Consider the following 17,871-nt stretch of genomic DNA (forward strand, 5'->3'; position numbering starts at 1 on the left):
TATGTGAGCAAAGTTTTCGACCATGCCTGAGAAAGACAAATGAGTTATAGGTGCCTCGGCGGCAAAGACAAGTGAAGCACACCTGTGAACACAACGTGTGAGGAAGGCAAAACTGCATATATCGTATGAAATGAAATTTTACTCCAGTTACTATTGAATGCAAGGACATGAGATGTATTAGACCAGTGATTTCAGAGTAGGATTAAGCCTAATATTTTGGCCTGAATGCTCAGAATGAATATGGTTTCTCACAGTTGTGCAAGTGCACACACACACACCCGTGTACACACACACACACACACACACACACACACACACACACAAATACAAACATTTACAAATACTTTCATACATAGGCTATATTTTGAATGAATTTTATAATCTTTTATTCAAACATTAAATAGTGAATAAAATAATTTACTGCTCCATGGCAAATAGTCTTTATTGACTAATGCTGGGTCCACTGAAGCCAGAGTGATGTAGCACAGAGCAGCAATGAATTCTGTTAAAAAAAAAAAAAAACATTCAATGTTGAGAGCATTCTAAGAGTTGACTTCCGAGATCTGCAGTCGGTAACTTCAAACGTCTGTTTATTTGAGATACTGCTCCTGTTTCTCCAATGATATTCACTGAAGGTCGCTCATCATCTGTTACACACACACACATATGCACACTCATACACAGACACACACACACACACACACACACTTAATCTAAAAATCTCTAATGACTGGCAGTTAATGCTTAGAAGTCAAAAACCCCGCCGCTCGGTGAGTCTGTTGAATTCTGAATGAGCACCTGGGAAGCTCAAGCCGTATTAGAATTCCGGAGGTTCCCACAGTTGCTTAATTGTTGGACTACCGTGCACTAATCATCGCTGGGAACACGTGTGAGGTCAAATTTTTCACCATGCCCCCCCCCCCCCCCCCACACACACACACACACACACACCTGCACCCGACACCCACCCCTCTCATAAAACACAAATACAACATTTCTTCTTTTAGAGAATTGTAGAAAAGTGTCTATCAGCACACTCGATCATTCTTTACACTCTACAATGACCAGTCCTTTGTATTGAACAGTGTTTGTCTGCATAATAGGGGTGTTTTGAGTGTGTAGGTGTGCATGTGTGAGAGAGCATGAGAGAGACAATGTACGTGTGTGTGCGTGTATGTGTGTGTGTGTGTGTGTGTGTGTATGTATCTCTTCTCTCAAAATGATTCGTGAGCATTTACATTTTTGCACTCTTGCCAAACAGCCATAAGCCATCCCCCTTAAATAGCTTAGCTCACACTAAAGCGAACAATCTCCCCCTGGACCTCCCTTTAAAAGGGCGAAACGCAATCGCTCATCAATAATTAAAACGGCTTCTGCTCGGTAAATAAATTCAGGGCAGTTTATTCAGGCCAGTCATAGACCTAATGGAGGAAAAATCATTGTCAATACAAGACAAGTCTGAGTAATATAAATAATAGAAAGGATATAATAACAAAATACTGTCAGATATCCACTGTTTACTGATGCTGAATGTCTGAAGCTGTTAAGGAATTTACAGTAAGTAAAGTAGCCAGGTTAGCGGATCTTAACCTGGTTATTGAGACGATCATTGTGTTTCCCATGACACTCTCTCCTGGCTGATTTCCTTATTCCTAGCAATAACAATAAAGGGTTACACTTTACTTGACAGTATCGACATAAGAGTGGCATGACACTGTCATGAATGTGTCATAAACGTTTATGACATAACGCTTCTGTTATTAAGTGACATTCAGTTTTTGTCATAACAAGTTAGGGTTAGGATTATGGTTAGGATTAGGGTTAGGGTTCATGTGTCATGACAGTGTCATGTTAACCGTATTGTGATACTGTCAAGTAAAGTGTTAGTAAAGTGTTAATAAAGTCCACACACCAGACGGAGCTCCCAAGCAAATATTTCATAACATGACATTTTGGGCCCTTCCTCAGACATGTTTCATGTTTGATTTTTCCTTCCTGTAAGGATCCTCATCAGTACGAGATATCCTCAACAGTCAGCACATCTGAGCACATCCTGTGTCTCAATTCAGGGGTTGCTTCAAAGGTTGTATTTTGTTGGCTGAATGCATCACAACTGTGTGACAAGGCTGTCCCATTTTGAACACTCCTCCAAACAGGGATAAGCAGCCCTTTTCCCATCCTTGCAAAGGCCACATCTTTACCGTGGTCTTAGAAGGATGTGGGGCATAGCTTATATCCTCATTAGGATGGGATGTGACACTACATTCTAATCAGGCTATAATGTAACAATGCATCCTTATCGGTACGTGGGACTACACACTCGTTAGTCTGTAAATTTGAGGAATCGGGATGGGATTTGGAACCACCCTATCAGGCTACACTGTGACATTACGTCGGCCCGCTGGCCAATTTTCAAAACCCAATGTGGCCCTTGAGCCAAAAAGTTTGCCCACCCCTGGGCTACATCCTCGTCAGGATGGGTTGTGAGAGTACATCCTTTTCCTCCTTCTTCATCATCAGCTCAACAGACTGACAGGCATGCCTTGATGGAGACTTTGCAGCGGGAGATGGGACAGCTGTCTGATTTTTGTGGTACCTTTGAATGCCTTTCATGTTGTCCACTTGCTCTGTAATATCCTTATCTGTCAGGACAGAGCTGCCTCTCCATGCCTCTGGCTGAAGCTATGCCTGGTGCTCTGGTGATATCCTGATGAGCCTTGGGTCCTGGGTGTTCCATTATGTTAAAGTCCAACATGGCGGAGCGAACTCTAAAATGGCAGTAGTTCTGTATAAACAAATAAAATCTGCCAGCCACCTACAGTACTTTGTGTTTTCCTCATTCCAAGGTGACGTTATGAAATCGTTGCTCTTTCGCTATGAATGAATAGAACGTTCATGTTGGTAATTCAATGCAATACGCAGAGTGATTACTAGCAGTAAAAAGTCTTGAGTGGGGATGTGCTGAGATATCGCCACTTGTGATGACTCATGCCTCTCATGATGACGAATGCCTCTCGTCCAATCAAAAATGAATAAATAGCTCGACCGGACCTAACTGTTGTATAAAGGTGTAATGTACAATGTGTGAATCTGTCTTGACATTTGAGAAAAATAGGATTGAAAATGTGGGGTTCAAATAACCACCATTATATTAAAATGATTAGATTGTATTCTATCTATACATGATATGACATCATTATATTCCACTAAATGTTTTTTTTTGGGGGGGATGTTTGTTTTATATTAAATCGTTTTGGTATGAGATTGTGTGTGTGTGTGTGTGTGTGTGTGTGTGTGTGTGTGTGTGTGTGTGTGTGTGTGTGTGTGTGTGTGTCTGTGTGTGTGTACATTATTGCTATTTAAATTCAGGAAATTTTCACAAGATGCATATTTCAAGTGCTAGTGACTATCTAAGGCTCATCATCACTCAAAGCATCAAAATCTTGACAAGTCTGACTCCCACATGCACAGGAATATTTAGTATTTTTATTCTTCTTCTCCATTGATGGAGCTGGGATAAAAGAGGTCCATGACATCATGCTTTGATGGAATAAAATGACAAATAAAAGCCTCTCTGTTGCACTGAAGCAGCGTCATGTTTATGTCAAAACACGGCAATTTTCAATGCCCACTGACGTCCACAGCTGTTGAGATCAATTAGCAGCATCAGCTCATTGACTGCTGGGTAAGTGCTGTCCTGACACGCACACTTAGAATAGGCACACACATTCTATGTGGTCTGGTGAAAGTTCCCCTTCCTCGAGTAATCCAATATGCCTTTCACTTTTCAATTAAAACTCACTGAATAGCTTTGACTAGCTCTCAGTTTACTGTGCAACACACACACACACACACACATACTAAGGTCTGAACCTTAAACAATTACTGTCCATTAACACATTTCAGATGGAGGAGTGCAATTTGATTGGCTGTTGAGCTTAATTATGACACAGCCTTTCACCAGAATCATAGAGTACTCCTTTCCAACTACTCTTTTATCTAGTGGTCAGCCTCTAGACTGCCAAATGGCAGCGCGTCTTCAGCTATTTCTTGACCAGGTGATATCATCATCATTATCCCCATCATCATCATCACATTCATACAGACATCAGTTTAAACGTCTCTGCCCGGTAATACACCATATGGTGGTAATAGAACCTATCAATCACACCCCTTTTCCCCCCTCTGTGTCTATCCACCACCCATGCCAGGGCTTTCCTGCTCCGTCATCATATTTCGCTGCTTTCTGCGTGCCATCGCAGACAGAGAGAGAGAGAGAAAGAGAGAGAGGTGGAAATAGAGATAGATAAACAGAAAAAGAGAGAAATAGAGAGAGAAAGAAAGAAAGAGAGATAGAAAGAGAGAGAGAGAGAGAGAGAGAGAGAGAGAGAGAGAGAGAGGAAGAACGATAGAGTAGAACCGCCTTCACCACACCACACCACACCAGCCCGGCATGGCTGACCAAAGGGAGCTGTAGCCAGTGTAGTGCCATTAGACCAGCATATGCCAGGGAGGTTGTCCCCACAGCTTGTAACCCCATCTTATTAATTGCCTGTCATCCTGGAGTCTCCAGTGATGGCAGCAGATGGGCTCAGGAGTCGAGGTTCAGGCTGTGTAAAAGTGTCCATGTGTCCATGTGTCTGTCTTTGCTTGTGTGTGTGTGTGTGTGTGTGTGTGTGTGTGTGTGTGTGTGTGTGTGTGTGTGTGTCTGTGTGTCTATCTGTCTCTCTCACTCTCTCTGTGTGTGTATGTGTACAGTATGTGTATGTGTGTGTCTGCCCCCTCTGTGTGTGTGTGTGTGTGTGTGTGTGTCTGTGTGTGTGATGACAAAGGGGAACACTGTCTTTGCTGCTCTGTGGTTTGGGCTGCCCCCATTTGTCCTGACTAACTTTGTCACGCTAAGTGGTTGTGTAGTCGTGAACAGCTTGTTTTTGTTTGGATTTCAAAGGTCTGTCGGTGTCAGGGCACGCCACTTTGCACTGCTGAAATATTTAGAGTTGCTTAGTTTGAATAGTTTTAAGATGGCACACCTTGTAGAAAGGTTAGTTTAATTCCCACAGCACAGGGGAACAGATGCTTTGCTTTTTTCAGCACTGTGAACATCCAACTGCAAAAGACAATAATGTAAGAATGCACAGTGTGTGTGCATTTATATATGACTATTTTAATCTCATTGAGTATTTCATGTATGAAGGTGAGTACAGTAATGGTAATCATGGTTCATAAGATTCTGTAATGCATTTGTTCTTCAGAAATGTCTCCAAAGCCTTATCACCAAAGCCTTAGATGCTTATCATGTCCTTATCATCTGAAACACATTTCGCTGCAATATACACTCTATTCAAGGTTGCAAATTATAGGCAATTACAAGTATTATCAATAGAATAACAATAGAAAAAATGTTTAATTATCCTGTATTTCCGATTAACTAACTGGTTGCTTTCTGTGTAAGAGAATCTTTATGAATACAATGCCAAGAAAAATAAAGGCAGACACCTTTATCTCAAGCAACTTGCAAGAATAACAGCACTAATAGTAATAATTACAATAACATTAATTTTGGTAAAACAACCAATTAAAATTAAGAAATACTGGCCATTATAATAATCAAATGATATGAACCAGTCTAATGTGCGATTGTGGCTTGCCTGTCTGATTATGGGGTTTTAGCATTAAGAAAAATACTGTTCGGCCTGCTGTGTTTAAAAACAGCCCAAACCAAGGGAGGGATATGGGTGAAAGCCTTCCCGGCAGATGGTCATGGCAATGCATTAGTTTGTGTCTATGGTCACTTGTGAAAAAGAACTATAGTAATACTCTAAGATTCTAAGAACCCCTATAGGTACTCTGATTATGGTCTTCTACAATGACACGTAGGCTCCTTTTATGCAATACTTGAGGAATATATCTTCGCTCTGACCAGTCCAGAGAGTTGGACTTTTGCCAATTTGAGCATTTTATCGATAATAGTATAATCTTTCAACAACTGCTCAACAACTTCCAGGCATTTTCTGAAGAGAAAAAATAACATTTGCCATTAATAATGAAGGTCAAAGGGAAATAGCCATGGAAGCCATGACAACATGAAGTGTTATTCATAAGGAGGGTACAGAAATGTGCAGTGTTAGGTCAGACTGATCAATTGGAATGGGATATAAAAGGAAACCATATATCTTCCTCAACACACATGTCAATGAAGTACATATGAATGGCTAAATCACTAAATAGAGGGTTTAGGTCTTGCAAGGAATTCCTGTAATGTTGCCCAGGTAACGATTCCCATCGACCTCTGTGTTGTTATTCTTATTCTATGTAGAAATTGGTTTCGTGTTGCCTTGGTTTCTTGGTGTTGATTTAGCCTTTTCAAATAAAACCCCCCATATATGTCAAATATGTAATATATTAGTATACAGTTGTTTCATAGTTTAGGTACAGCATATCCCCACATCTCTTAAAGCAGTGCATATCCTCAATGTATCATATCCAGATATCAAAGGGTTACTGTATGTGTGGCATCTTTCTCTCTCTCTCTTTCTCTCTCTCCCCATCTCTCTCTCTCTCTTTCTGTTTTTGTGTGTTACAAGTATTATGCACTCATGATCAAGGGCTGAGTGTAATTATAAAAACCCAGCCTTGTGTGTGACGGTTGGGTGTAATGCCTTGCCTTTTCCTGTGTGAAAGTTTTGTGCGTCATTCGGAAGTGTTCTCAGCAGCATAGCTTTGCCTCTGAGTTGCAGCCAGACGCAATGATTCAGGTCACATCAGCCATGCAGAGTGAACAGAACCAGCCCCACCCTGCTGGGTGTCTCCACACCTGAACAAAAGCCCACACACTTCAGACGAGGATCAAATGTCGACTTTTTTTTTTTTGCGTCAGAATGCCATGTTATGGTAAGTAGAAATTCAGCTGAAGAACAACGTTTCAGCAAACAAGTCACATAAAATGAAAGTTGAGTTGAGTTAAGTTACTTTATTTGTCATACAGGAAGTTTTTTTCCTCTGCATTTAACTCGTCCGGGGGTAGGCTAGTGTATTAGGTTATACAAAAACACACACACTAGGAGCAGTAAGCTCACTAGGAGCACACACACAAACACACACACACACACACACTCATGCACACTCTTCAAAACAACTCCAACAGTAGAGCTACAAGATCTGTCCTAAGAGGGGACTGTGTAGTCCCCCTTAGGACCAGTGATTTTAGTCACCTACTGTATGCTTCTCTGTAAGAGCTTCTCACTTTACCCAATCAGATTAGAAGTTCTAGAACAATTAGATAAGAAGTTCTAGAACAGTCAGATATGAAGTTATACAGTACTTCCCACCACACTCGGGGTTAGGGTTAGGGTTTTAAAAAAGGGTCCTATGTTCCCCGGTCTCATACAAAGCGGGGAACATAGGACCCGGGGAACATAGGACCTGGGAACATAGGTACGCTCCCATTTACAGCACGCCACGGTAAAAGTTCAGGAGTGAGCGCTTTGCTCTGCGCAGCAGAATTTTATTTGAAAATAATGTGCTTCATAGCGCAGAATTGCCGTTGCTTACAGTTGAAAATTAGCCAGCTGGCTAACACGGGCACATTTTGCAGAAATGTTAATGTTATGAGTCAGACCCACATTAAAATGTAGGGTCTGGGATAATTGGTTGTCTTTCAAGGGGCGGGATAATTGGTTGTCTTTCAAATTCCCTCTGCACGCAATAGGATAGCGCTACAACTCATGAGTCCTATGCGTTTTCCCACCAGCAGAGCTAGTTGGCTAGTTCAAACTTTTGCCAACTTAAAAAAAAGCTTAACTTGTGTCACACTGTTCGACAACAGAAACATCCATCTTCTTTGTTTTCAAGTAGCAGGGAATTCACGCCGAACCGTTGCAACTCTGCCATCAATCATTATGTTAAGCCCGCCTACCGACTCTATAAATGATGTGATTGGCCTTATTGAAGCTTAATTTTTCCAGCTTGCAAGCTAACGGAGAGTTGCTAGACTAGCCCGCGCTAGGGTGCGTCTAGGCTAAATTAATGTGTGGTGTCCTTATAAATAAATAAATTAAATGAAATGACACACACACACACACTAAGAGTACACCAGCAACCATGGGCCTCTAATTGCACATTTCTAACCATCAACATCACACTGTCTGCAACAACATGTAATGTGTCATGTATAAGAGCAGCAAACAGCCACACAACCCAAGCAAATAATCAACAAGAATCTCACACATATAACACTAAACCATACTGATGACAGTTTGTCACTGTTACCTCATGGTTTATTAAAAGGGTACATGTCAACTTTTGGGGAAATTGGCTTATTTACCATCTACTTCAGAGTAAGATAAGCGGATATGTACCTTTCTGTTCTCTGTGTGTGCAATAACACTCTGACACCGCTAGCCTGGCTTAGCATACAGTAATTTCCTGTGTATTAGCCGCATTGTGTATAAACCATAGACTGTAAAAAATAGGTATAAACCACATGACAGTGTTTTATGCAAGTAAAAGAAAAAAAAAACATATTAATAACATATTAACTGCCCCCCTGTATTAACCTCATAGCTGAAGAAATTTTGCAAAATCAATGTATAAACTGCAGCTAATAGTTGGGAAATTACAGTAATTTACTGGAAGTTAGCATACAGCAAGAATATAGCTAAAAGCTACAGGTATAGGCTAATTGGTGTAACCCACTGCCAGTGAAAAATGCAAATCTAGGCTAACTGTCAGACTGGAATACTCCATGCTCCAGGGTCTATTAGCAGATCATCAGTGTGTAACATATACATGATTAAACACTATGGTAAGACTGATATGCATTTTAATATGCTCACTGATTCTGATAGATTTTCTATTTCAAGTTGAAAGGCAGTGCTGTGATTTCATCCAGAAATTCCTTTAAAAGAAATGACCTCATTGTTTCAGAACTGGCTCTAGTACTTGAAATGATCATAAGTGCTTAGCAGAAGCTTTGAAGCTTTTGCGGGCTTATAAAGAAAATGGGAGCCACAAAATATTTCATAACCCTATTAAATATTCTGAAGTAATTTGGGTTGTTGCTATTTTAACAGGATAACAAGAACCTTCTAATGCAATATTTCCAACCAACCTCCAATTCACCTCAAGTTGGTGGTGTCTGCAAGGTTTCACTTTAGAAAGGCTGGACACTTTCCTGATACTTTAGACCAGGTGTCAGGAACCTTTATATATACATTGCAACACAGTCTCACCCCTAGTCGTCACATACTGCCGTTTGGTCATTTAGCCCTGACGTCCTCCAGTTGACGTCCTTGAGGGTACCCCCTCTTCGTCGCTTGACACCGTAGTAGAGGGTCATCCGATAGATTTGAATGCAAATCCCTCATCTTTGTATTTTGACGGAAGGGCCATCCAGCGGTTTGCCTGCGCTGAAAACTATGGTTTCAGGCAATTGGTTTTGTGCTACAAATGTGTATTTTGCAGTAGTGTGCGGCTCATATGCTGTTAATCATTGACCGGTGACCACACATTTTCGTGGGGCAGAAACCCTTGTCTGAATCGCTACCTTGACTTGACTTGACTGAAATATATATATAATTTCGGGCTACATTAAAATGACACAGGATTGCATATTTGCTGTGGGCTTAAACCATGCCTTAATTTAGGTGGGATATGTTATAATTGTCAATGGTATTTCAATTTGCAATGGCTAATAGGAGCCTACTTTGCCTATTTTTACCTGGTTGTGTCTGCAATGTTCTCATACATTTCAACCAGGGGCGCATAGCAACTGTTGCTATGGGTAAACAAAACCAGTGCTCTGTCCTAGAATTCTGTATTCTGTCGGGTACAATTTGCTTACTTCTCAAATATATATATATATTTTTTAATGTAATTGGGTTTTGTAACTGCAACTCAAAACAGCTGGGTGTCATACATAATTCTCTGCCGAGAGACCTGCCCCAATAGGTGGCATTGGACCATTGAAGCACACAATGATCCAAAACATACAGCTAAACAAGGCAAGAAATGGTTAACCGAGAACAATAGCAACATTATAGAGTGGCCCAGCCATAGTCCACACCTCAATCCATCAAAAAAGTGAGCACAAGGCCAGAGGGATGGCAAGTAATCGCTCTTGACTTAAAACCCAGATTGCTGTTAAAAAGATACAGTCTAGAATCATTTTGGAGACATGGAGAGGCTTGGTAGGTATTATAAGAACCATTTTGAGAGCTGTGAATGCAAATAAAGATGTTTCCATTGATTATTTAAAAAGGGTATGATTAATTTTGGACACGCCATTTCTCATAAAAAATGTAAAAAGATGAAAATGCTTCTTTTTTTGATTCCATGTTTCTCCCACATTGTCTTACAACCTTTTAACATGTGGTCATTTTCAGTCAGAACAAACATATCGATAAAGAGAAAATCAACATTGAATCAATATTTGCCAGGGGTATGAATAATTTTGTTAACTGTATATATATATATATATATGAAGAGTTTGGTTCCAAAATGCTATATCCTCCATTGTTTTTTTTTTATGTAATAGTTAATGTTATAACTATTAGTTACTGTATTGTAATGCTGTAATGTTTCATATGATGTTTCCACTTTTACATGTATTTTGCTACTGCATAGAGGCAAACTTTCAAACTCCGCTGTCCACAATCGGCCTGCGCAAATGTATGATCTTTTTGGACATGGACATGTTTTTAGCCACAGAAATGAGTGTAATATTAGTCTATTTTAGCTGCATATTTACCGTTTCTTCTTAAACTTCTCCAGGAGCTATATACAGGCAACAAGAGACATATCTTTAACAAAAACTACAATTATAAGTTTCTTTAAAAGGTCCTATGAGTTTTTTCAGTGTAAACATTTACAAATGACCTGGAAATATTAACAGAACGTGTGCCCTGTGTTGCCCAGATATCCTTTAAAGCTAGCATGCAAACTAGCTAGCGCAGCGCTAGCTGTTTTGCAGTGCCACTTATCACCACCACCTGTGGTGCTGATTATTGGTATAGTAACTGTATTGTGTTCCCCACAGTCTGAAATGATAAATAAATAAAAAGACAAATAAATCATCCTTCTAAAGCCCTTTAGTAAGCCAGTAAACATGGTGAAAGTGCACCTTTAAGCAACCACTTTTTTTCTTCAGGGACTTCCTCTTTTATTATATCTCACAGGCAGGGATGTATTGAAGGCTAAACGCAAGTAAACACAGTTTATCCACCTCTGAAATGTCAGAAATAGAGTTTAGTTTATCCACCTCTTATTAAAGAGTTTATCCACCTCTCAAAAAAGTTTATTCACCAATTGCAACTTTTAACATTAACAAGTCACACTGTAGTAACCAAACGTCGGCGCAAAAGACATTGCGTAGCGTTCTCCCACGCAGGGCATGCTGGGATACGGGGGTGAACATTTGGGGTTTATGTCGTTATTTCTCCTAAGTTATAAGTGTAAAGTTAGCGTCTTTATTGTAACATGTTCCCCTTTTAGTTCTCCCTCGTGTGTGATCCTTTTTGTGTGGGGGGCTGCGTCCTCCCCTGTGTGTAATGTGTGTGTCTACTTGACTTGCCCTGTTTGCATTGTGTTCTGTGTCTGAGTCCCTGCCCTCGTACTCACAATAAAGCTTGCATTGAACAACGCTTGGCGTCCTGAAACCTTCAAACGTTACAGTGGTGTCAGAAGTGAAAGCAATGGAGGCCTCGAACATGGGAACGTGTGGCGGAGCTTTTCCTGGGGGCAGGCGACCTGACCCCGGGGCAGGGGGTAATTGAGCTCCTGCCAGCCCTTGTCAGGGCTCCCAAACCTCACACAAAGGCTCGCCGGAGGAGGGAGAGGAGGCGAGGCGCTCTCATTAAAGCGTGGCTTCGCGCGGCGCAGGATTCGCCGGGGGACCTCTGCACGGAAGAAGAGAGCCGTCCGCTAGTGCTGCCGGAGGAGGATGAAGAGTTCGAGTCGGGCCTGGAGGAGTTCGTGAAGGAACTCGGCGGCAGCGGGAGCGACAGTGACGGCGGGAGTGCAGGAGCCGTGAGACCAACTACGCCAGTCGGGGAGGGTCCGGAGCGGCTGCCCCCGCCGGGGGAGCGACGGCGTGAGTTGGCGGCTCACCTCCGGCCCTCCTCGACAGCCCGGCTGTTGGTCGGCGAGAGACGGGGCCCGTTCGCCGCCGGTGAGTTGGAGGCGGCGAGGCGGAGCGGGAGCCTCGGCAGCCGCGCCTGGTTCACGCCATTTTGGAGCCGGGAGCAGTGCATGGACTTTTGGGTGGGGAAGAGGGTGGGGGCCCTCTAGTGTGTGACTGTTTTTGTGTGGGTTGTGACTTTTGGGTGTGTGTGAGAGGCACCGTGCTGTGTAGGCGCCAGTTCTAGTTGGCCTGTTGGCCGGCGCCATTTAAAAAAAAAATAAAAAAAAAGTTTGTTGTGTGGAGTTCGATAGCATGGCCATCTCGGGGGTCGTGCCTTCACTGAGGCCGCGAGGGAGTGGAATGGGCCGAGAGCAGAGCAGGACGGCTCTGCGAGGAGGCAACACGAGGAGGGACGTCGAAGACGGTAGCTGCAGCGGGAGAGCTCAGCGCGGTCCGGTTGCTGCGGAGTCGGTGCCTGTCTGTCCTGGTCGGTGAAACGACGGAGCGGAGTGGCGTTGGTGCAGCTTCATCTGACCCCCCTCGAACCCCGGTGCTTGGTACAGTGTCGACGGTTGAAAAGGCCACCTAGGGCCCTGTCAGGAGAGGAGGAGTGCCGCGTGACACGCCGCGGAAAGTGCAGCCTGAGGGCGGCTGCTGAGAGGGAGCTGGTGATGAGCGGGGACGGCCACGTGGCTGTTAGCACGCCCGCACTGGACTGCTAGCAGCGTGGCGTCCGTTGAGTGAGCTCCTGCGGCCTGTGCACCCCACGTGAGTTGGCGGTACTGTCGCACTGAACTGAGTGGCGGGCGACACGCGCCGACATTAGCATGTGGCTACCTCGTGGGCATTGCCGAGGACGGCAATTGCTTGTTGGGGGAGCTATGTAACGTCGGCGCACAAGACATTGCGTAGCGTTCTCCCACGCAGGGCATGCTGGGATACGGGGGTGAACATTTGGGGTTTATGTCGCTATTTCTCCTAAGTTATAAGTGTAAAGTTAGCGTCTTTATTGTAACATGTTCCCCTTTTAGTTCTCCCTCGTGTGTGATCCTTTTTGTGTGGGGGGTGCGTCCTCCCCTGTGTGTGTAGTGTGTGTGTCTACTTGACCTGCCCTGTTTGCATTGTGTTCTGTGTCTGAGTCCCTGCCCTCGTACTCACAATAAAGCTTGCATTGAACAATGCTTGGCGTCCTGAAACCTTCAAACGTTACAATATGTACACTCATCAACACTCAAGTAACCATTTAATACCACTGGTATTGTTATAAACATTGGACAATAACCTCCACCATCATCAAAAATGTTCTGAACGCCTTTTCACCCAGGTAAAAAAGTAGTATACTTTAGTGTGTTAGAAATATGATTAAAGTATATGAAGTATAAAGCAAGTATGCTTACACTTTTTGTACTTTATGTAAAGTATGTTTAATGTGTACTTTTAGAAAGTATACTTCAAAGTAGATGTTATTAAGTTCAACTTCAGTGTACTAACATTAAATATACGTATTGTGCAATATTCAAAGTGTTTTTGTAATGTACTTTTAAAAGTGTACTTTGTTGTTAGTGTATTTTAAATGGTAAAGAAGTTTATTTAGTTTAAGTGTATTAAATTGCTAATACTTAGAGTTGAATATAGTGTACTTATGGAAAGTATATTTTTTGGTAGGCCTAATACATTGTTTGTATAGTTTCATAGTCATCTCACCTTTAATAAAATACTAATGTGTGTAGCCTTTAGGCCTGATATGTCAGCCGCATGGATGGCAATGTGCAATAACCTAGCCTAGACACACTGATCTATCAGTTTTGGTCATCAAATAATATTTTTTCTTTTGTTAATTTTGTGTCTTAGTAAGGTAGTAGCCTATACTTTTGTGATGTAGTAGAGGTTGTGAGAGGATGAATGTGGCATTTTGTTAAATTTATAGGCAACACAGTTAAATGTATAGGCAGTCCAGTTGACCAATAACATGGCTGTTTGAATTTGAAATGAAGTGGGCGGATCTGTGCACCTTTCGAGCAAAACGTGGTGTGAGCAAACATTAACTTTATTTTATACAGTCTATGCTTGTAACTTTATTTGCAAGACAGATGGACTGTAGAGACCAGAAAATGCATACATTTACGGTCCGTATAAGGTTACAGGTTTGTCCAAATTAAAGATACCATAAATTCTAGTCATGCCAGAGACGTTGGTCCAGAAGGACTCTTCATATGAGATAACAGAAGGACTCTTCATATGAGATAACAAGGGCTGAAGCCAGTTGGATCTAAAGTGCAAAGTTATTCGTTAGCAGGTGAGTCCCAAAGCATATTGTTAAATGATTCTGATTCTGTAGCTTACTCTTTAATATTACAGAAGCATGCCAAATGAATAGAAATGAGGATGATAAGAGTGTATTCAAAATACACTACTACACTATTATTAGTTATACTGTAATGCCTTTTAAGTACATTTCCAATACACTTGGGATGTTACAAAATTGTACTGCGACTGTGTTCCGAATGCTGATAAAATCTCTTCATATAATGTACTTAAGAACACTTAAAGTTTGAAAAAAGTTGTTCCATTTTAGCACACTAATTACACTCAAAGTATAGTCAAGTTGGTATTAAGTTGAACTTAATACATAATTCAATACACTTAATTACACTTGGATTTGACAAAAAAAGTACAAACTGTACTTAGTACACTTTCAAAAAGTATACTTTTAATAGTTTTTTTTTTACCTGGGTAAAAAAATCCAATACCACATGGCGCAGTCCACCTCACTGAGATCACATAATTCATAGTTTATTACTCACCTCTTATTTCACCACTACACCCCTGCTCTCAGGCTGTTTTGACAACAACTTCTAAATACTCCTCTTCTATGAATTCTCCTCCTCTTCTATGAATTCTCCTCTTCTTCTATGAATTCTCTTCAGTTCGCAAAAGTATGCACTGCCACAGCTGTGTTTGGATCCGCAGGAAAATACATCAATACCAAGGAAAGAACCTCTCATGTCAAAAGCATAGACTACTTGTACTCTAGTTCAAAACGTGAAGATGACAGATGCATCAAATTACACCTGACAGAGTGCATTGATTCAAGTAATATTGTCAAAAGTGTGGATTAGTACTGCATAGTAGCCATGAGCTGTCAGAGACCCTGAGCACATTTTGTTTTTAAAATGCATCTTCGGTTGTCCAATCACAAGTGGTCAGTTCTAAATACAAGTGTAAACAATAACCAAGACACATTGTGATCCGATCACTGAAATGACTAGCCAAAGTGGACACATTTGACCACTTATCTTTAGTGGTATAAATATTAATGTGATCTGATGCGTCCCAGGAAATGGGCGCTCTAATGAATGTGACCGTGAAATCTAAACACAAGTGGTCAGCAACGTCTCTGGCTGTACACCTTGAATTTTATTTAAACTGTGATGTATCTCGGCTGACCACTTGTGGCCTCTCACTAAAAATCTGATGCTGGATTGCATCTGTCCCTGATTTGGGCCTTAAGCCAATGGACTACATGCCACAGCTAATACAGTATATTCTCAGTAGAGCATTAATGTAACAGCATCTCCTTTTATATTTTGCTCCTTTCATGTTGACTCACATACTGTACAGTACTGAATAACTCTTTATTTAAATTTGACACACAAACAAATCCTTCAGCATCTCAACATGCTCATTCACTAAGTGCAACACCCAACCACATCCATGTAAACAGGAACACTACCCTTAAAGGTATACCGTCACACCAGTGTGATACCCTGGAAATCCAAAGTTCTCGCGAGAGCACAATTTGAATTGTTTGAATTGAGCAATGATCCAAATTTCTTCTATCTCTCGAGCGAGAGGGACCAATCAAATCGGTGTAGGCGGGACAAAGGCGAGCTACACTGATGACTGACACTGATGAATTGTTGTGATTGGTCGTAGCGTTATCCAACTGCGTGCAGTGAGAGTTTCAAATGCATGCTTGGTGCCGCCCCTCGAATTGGGCCATTTTCATTACTCGTGGCCAGACCCTTTATCTGAAAGATTCCAGGGTCTGGTTTACCAGGCTACCAGTGTGATGGGAATGTTGTAAAATTAATGTTCTAACGAATATCTGGGTTCATTCAGAGCCCTAGATCGATCTATAAGGCTCTGGGTTCATTGTATTCAACATAGAATTTTAGAATTGTCAACATAGAACCTTTTAGAATTGTTGCGGAACGGAATCTTATGTTAGAATGTTCAAAAACCCACACCTTTAAGGGTTAATCAAGTAAGGGATAATGTACAGAACGCCTGTCATTATCGGGAAATAGGTCCCAACAGGGCGAACCAGACCCCGATGCGCAGCGGAGGGGTCTTGTTCCGCCCTAAAGGGACTTATTTTCCCAATAATGACCGGTGTTCTATACATTATCCTGCTTATTACACGGCTACTTGCCAAAATGAAACAATAAACTCCCCACAATATGACTATTTAGCCTACATAGCCTATAGCCTATTTGTTACCATTCATCGTGGCTTTTGCTGAGAAACAAATAGTTCGCTACAACACACGCTGAACTTGAATCAAACATTCTTTAGAACACCGCTGATCAACCGTCTGCTTTTCACTTTTGAATGAAGTTCCAGTAGTTGCGGAGTGATATGAAAGACGTGAAATAGAAGCACAAAACCCATTTTCCTTGACAGCGGTCTGAATTAGCAGACCACCGAACGTTGGGAAGGCCCATTCAAGTGAATGGAGCATACTTCAGCATTATGAAGAGCCGTGTAATAATAGCCGATACAACATAGACGCTACACCGGAAATATGTGGGCTGTCTGAGAGCCTTCCAGGAAGAGCCTGGCATATAGCTAATTCTGCTCCAATGTCAGTCACCACCCTGGGCTGGGGCCTTTCAGGAACTTGTGAGGAGACGTTAGACGTCAGTTTGTGTTGAAAGCTAAATTGCCTCTCACCAAATCACAACTTCTTCACAGGGACAGCTTTTTGCAGACTCTGCGCTGGGAGTGATGTTTTAAGACTTCCTTACAGTATGTCTCACGTGTTTGGTGCATAATGAATCGGTGCCATTTGCCAGTCATGAAAGTGGGAGGATTCTTTGAGATAAAAGCTTTTCAACACAACAAGACTCGTGTGGTAAACAGAGCGGAGGAGAATAACATTGACGTAATGATGACACACTTGAATGGAATATAATAGATTACTTAGTAGAGAAATTTGAATGGCATCTTTTGTGTGTTTATGTACCTCAAGTGGTTATGGAGAGATATGCCAGAATCAATCGGGGGGGAAAAAAATCTTCTTTTTTTTTACAAAGATTGTTTTTTTTTCCCTTCATGGCTGGCTTGTCTTGGCTGACAAACATGTTTTGTTTCATTAACGATAACCTTGGGCCTGTTAAATGGTCTATATCCTGTAAAGCATGATTGATAAAATGATGCTCCATCCATCTACCGGTACTCTCCGCTCATTGGGTGCCCTTGTTACCGCGGTGACGTCCCGCTATTAGATTCACAACAACCCATAACACAGTGCCAATGTGACTCACAAATGCATGGATGAATTTATGAGTGACTTAACGGGTCTCGAATGGATCGAACCCTTTCAGGGTGGACATGACGACCCTAACCCAGCTAAGACCCGAGACCCCGTGAGAGTGTGTGTGGAGTGTGTGTGAGTTAAATTCAGAAAAACCAATACCCATCCATCTTTGTTTGGGTCTCTTTGACTCCCCTTTCTACCCATCCTTGGC

The 17,871-nt window shown here is 41.9% G+C and overlaps 1 long non-coding RNA gene across 1 annotated transcript in view; it reads right to left on the reverse strand.

Annotated features, from left to right (window-relative positions):
• The window catches only part of LOC121690491, a 29,141-nt gene extending 15,540 nt beyond the window's left edge, over positions 1-13,601 (reverse strand). The window contains exon 1 of the long non-coding RNA XR_006025091.1: positions 13,439-13,601. This is a non-coding gene — a long non-coding RNA (uncharacterized LOC121690491). The remainder of the gene's footprint in view (positions 1-13,438) is intronic.
• Positions 13,602-17,871: the final 4,270 nt, after the last annotated feature.

The sequence above is a fragment of the Alosa sapidissima genome, chromosome 18 (assembly GCF_018492685.1).
Source record: "Alosa sapidissima isolate fAloSap1 chromosome 18, fAloSap1.pri, whole genome shotgun sequence".
NCBI lineage: Eukaryota > Metazoa > Chordata > Actinopteri > Clupeiformes > Clupeidae > Alosa > Alosa sapidissima.